The 3,643-nt window shown below is 46.6% G+C and overlaps 1 protein-coding gene and 1 long non-coding RNA gene across 2 annotated transcripts in view; one reads left to right on the top strand and one right to left on the bottom strand.

The window, feature by feature from the left end:
• The window catches only part of SAMD12 (sterile alpha motif domain containing 12), a 205,096-nt gene that overhangs the window by 108,495 nt on the left and 92,958 nt on the right, over positions 1–3,643 (top strand). The window lies entirely within an intron of this gene.
• Positions 3,559–3,643, bottom strand: part of LOC109305153 — a 14,347-nt gene continuing 14,262 nt past the window's right edge. The window contains exon 3 of the long non-coding RNA XR_002099569.1: positions 3,559–3,569. This is a non-coding gene — a long non-coding RNA (uncharacterized LOC109305153). The remainder of the gene's footprint in view (positions 3,570–3,643) is intronic.

Here is a 3,643-nt window from a genome sequence, read left to right as displayed (position 1 = left end):
TGTGTATGGTGGGGTGTGCTTGTGGGACTTGCCCTATGAACACACACATATACTCTCTCTCACTCCCTCCTTCCCTGCATGTGTGCACATGCACGCGTGCACACACACACACACACTCTGTCTCTCTCTCTCTCTGTCTCTCATTGCATGCACACACACACCCTCCTGCTTCTGGCCACATGGTGCTGAAGCAGGTGTGCAGGGAAGCAGTGAAAGCGGGGGCCTGCAGAGGCTTGTGGGGGTGGGGTAAGGCTGGGCCGGCCTTGTTCCTTGCTTCTGCTGGCTCCCCCCGCGTCCTTCTGCCCTTAGCTCCTGTCATCTTTGACAGGCAGCCAGGAGCAGATAAACAGTAATTTTCTAAATTTCTTAGGGGCCCCGTGGGCCAGATAGAATGGTCTGGTGGGCTGGATGCAGCCCATGGGCCATATTTTGCCCGTCCCTGTCCTAAACCCTCTGTAATCTGTGGGTGTCACATGCAGTACTTCACATGACATCTATTTCACAAGCTCCCTTCTTAAATAGCCAGACTGGCTTACATGTTTCCCCGCTCATCTGAGGCCATTATAAAACTGAGGGGATTAGTTAGAATGCCTCCCCTTGGATTACCTTTTCAAGTCGTATTTGGTGTGAAATAATGTTACTACCACCAGGTGACTGCATGCTATTAGTCTGGTGGTCTGAGACCTATTACAAGTTCCAACAAAATATCCACCACCTGGTTAGTGGTGTAAAAAGAGGTGATATGGCAAAGCTGAGATGTGTTAGTGGAGCTGTGTATGGCAGTCATGCTGTTCTCTTCTAAATTATTTTAAAGCCAACTTTCTCTATGCTGAATTCTTCCTTTTAATTGTTACTTAGCAAGCCTTTTATATTTTTCCAAACCTTTGGTTGTTGGCTCATTCTTCTATTCTCTCATTCATCTCTTTGAAAACAAAAGTTTTGTGTACCTACAAGAGAGAGAAAACCAGAAAGTAGCTTTAATAAGGAAAAAAATCATAAAAACCTCCCATTATACTCAGATGATCACAAAACAGGCATCAAGGCCAATGGAATAATTACTTTGTATGTGTTTTACATAGTCTTCTTTAATACTTCTACTAAAGAGTATTAGCTTAATATTAGTTACGTGGAAGAGGTGTTCAGTTGAACAACATCTATGTGAACCTCCCCATGTCTCATTTTCTGTGGTGGAAAAGTCAAGCCATTATTTTCTATGTTCAGCACCTATACATTTTTTTCTCACTGTTTCTGTGAGGTCTCAACCAGAGCAACACGTGTGGGCAGTGGGCTGTCAAATCAACCCAGATTGCTTCCATCTGGTAGTAAATTCATTGTTTCTCTCTGGAAGGAGCTGTCTTTCCTACTGCTTAGATAGGATCAGTCATATTTATAACATTTTCTCCAGAGTTATGATGCAGGGATTGGAAAGCGTGAGGGTCCAAACAGTTTTTTCTGTTTGTGTTTCTCAGTTGGAATCTTCTCAGACTTTTCCATGGTGTGGAACACATCAAAGAGTGATTGTCTCATGAGATACCAGCTCACTGTTGCATAACCTGTGGCAACTACAGCCATTATTTTTGTTTGGAAAGTAATATTAGGAAAGTATTAAATTATTGCTTATTTGAACGTCGTTTAGAAATGAAAATTAATTTTTTGACTATCAAGTGAAAAGTTGATATTTTCTATATACAGAATGTTAGCGGAAAGTATTTTGTTGGTTTCCTTTTCCTTTTAACATTTTCATTGAAATTTAATAGGAGTGGGATAGTTTCTAGCCAAGATTTCTATAGATCATCAGTAAACAAATCGTGAGTAGGGAACAGTGCCCTATGTGCAATCATCTTCTGGAAAAATTGTCTGGGGTAAGGGATGCCTGACCTCTTTATTGTAAATACAGCAAAAGCTCTGTTATCTGGCATCCATGGGGAATGCGGGGGTGCTGGTTAATCAAATATGCTGGTTATCTGGGAGTTAGACTTATCTCCAACCTGGTGGGTTGGAGGTGTCTTTGCCTGTTCGGGCTGCTGCCCCTCCTGCCACATCTGGTGTGCCAGGGCTTTCACTCCCTGACATCATTGTGCTGGGGGCCAGGGAGGGGGGCTTCATGCAGGCTGCTTTGCCCCAGGCCATGGTCCATGAGGAAGAAGTGGGACTCAGCTTATGGCGGTGAAACCGAAAGTGCTACAGTGGGACTGATGCTGGTTAATAAAGCATTGTGGATGGTAAAGTGTCAGATAACACAGCATTTACTGTACCTCCCTAAAGTAAATTTTTAAAACATGCCCCACCTCTTCCTCCCCTTCCACCTTCCTGCTGAGGAACCACTTCAGAATTGCCAAAAACAGCATCCAGTGGTGATGCTCTCCAGCCAGGGACTGCAAAAAGATGTTGCTTGATCCTTCGGCATACCAAAATGCTCTACTACCTTCCCCTTACTGGGGTGAGGGAGAACAGAGCACTGTGGGATGCTGGAAGACTGCTGGAGCATGTATACTAGATGTTTCAGAAAGCATTTCAAAAGAAAGTGCTGCAAAGATGTTACTCATTTTTTGAGGAGCATTTTTTAAGTATTTTGCCCTGTTTTGAAACCTCTCCTGCTATTCATTTCTGTTCATTTTCTACAGCATTTCAAAGATGATTTGAATGCTTGAAACAGTATATCCATCCTGGGCCTAAGAATGTGACAGTCTAAATTGACCTGCACGTGATACACGCCAGCTCTTTGGACTTCAACCTGTCATATTTCAGACCTAGAGTCAGCAAAGAGACATTGTTGGTCACAAAGGTCTGTGAACATCTCTGGCCACTGGGTGGAGATCAGCTATCCTAACTAATATATGATTTGTCACCTGCCTTTTCTACTTTGATTATGTGACATAATTGAAATTTTTTTGGACCACAGCAGGTGTGGACAAATCACTCTAAAGTGATTTTGCCCATTCCGTTCAGAGCTTCTGAGGGATGATTCTGTGTAGGGGTGCACCAATAAAGATTTTTTTGGCCAATACCAATGGCCAGTTATTAACCAGCCATATTAGCCAATACTGATCTGATTGCTGATATGCAGCCTGGCAGCTTGGAGAGCAGTGCCCGGCCAGTAAGCCTGTGGAGGGGAAGAGGCACGGAGGAGGGAAGAGGCAGGGGGGACAGATTGAGGCCTCCATGGTGGGGGAGTGGGACTGGAACAGGGGCAGGCACTGCTCAGGTGGGGTGGGGCATGGGATGGAGCTGTGGGTGGTTCGTGCGGGAGGGGAAAAGGGGGAGGGTCCCATCACTGCATGCATTACTGGGGGATGCATGGGGAGCATGTGCCCTTGGATTTGTGTGCGGTGTAAAGGCAGGCTGTCTACTGCAAGCTGGGGCCGGGAGCTGGGCCAGGGCTATGCTTGGGGCAGGTGGGAGTGGGTGGTGGCAGCTCTGGGAGGGGGTTTATGGGGTGGGCTGTAGCCACCCCAAAATTCCCCATAGCTTCTTCTCCCAACTTCCCACCCCCCATCCCCAAACACAGCCCTGGCCCAGCCCCCTCCCCCCACCACTAGAAAGAGCTGGCACAGCCCCCAGGCTCAAGCCTGCAGTGGGCAGCCCACCCTTGCCCTGTGCACAAATCTGGGGAGCACATGCCCCCCCATGCCCCCCCCAGGAG

This window comes from Gavialis gangeticus, unplaced genomic scaffold (genome assembly GCF_001723915.1).
Source record: "Gavialis gangeticus isolate Ggan-Ray unplaced genomic scaffold, GavGan_comp1, whole genome shotgun sequence".
Lineage (NCBI taxonomy): Eukaryota > Metazoa > Chordata > Crocodylia > Gavialidae > Gavialis > Gavialis gangeticus.
The sequence above is the reverse complement of the archived record's forward strand: the minus strand, read 5'-3'. Positions and strand labels throughout refer to the sequence as shown.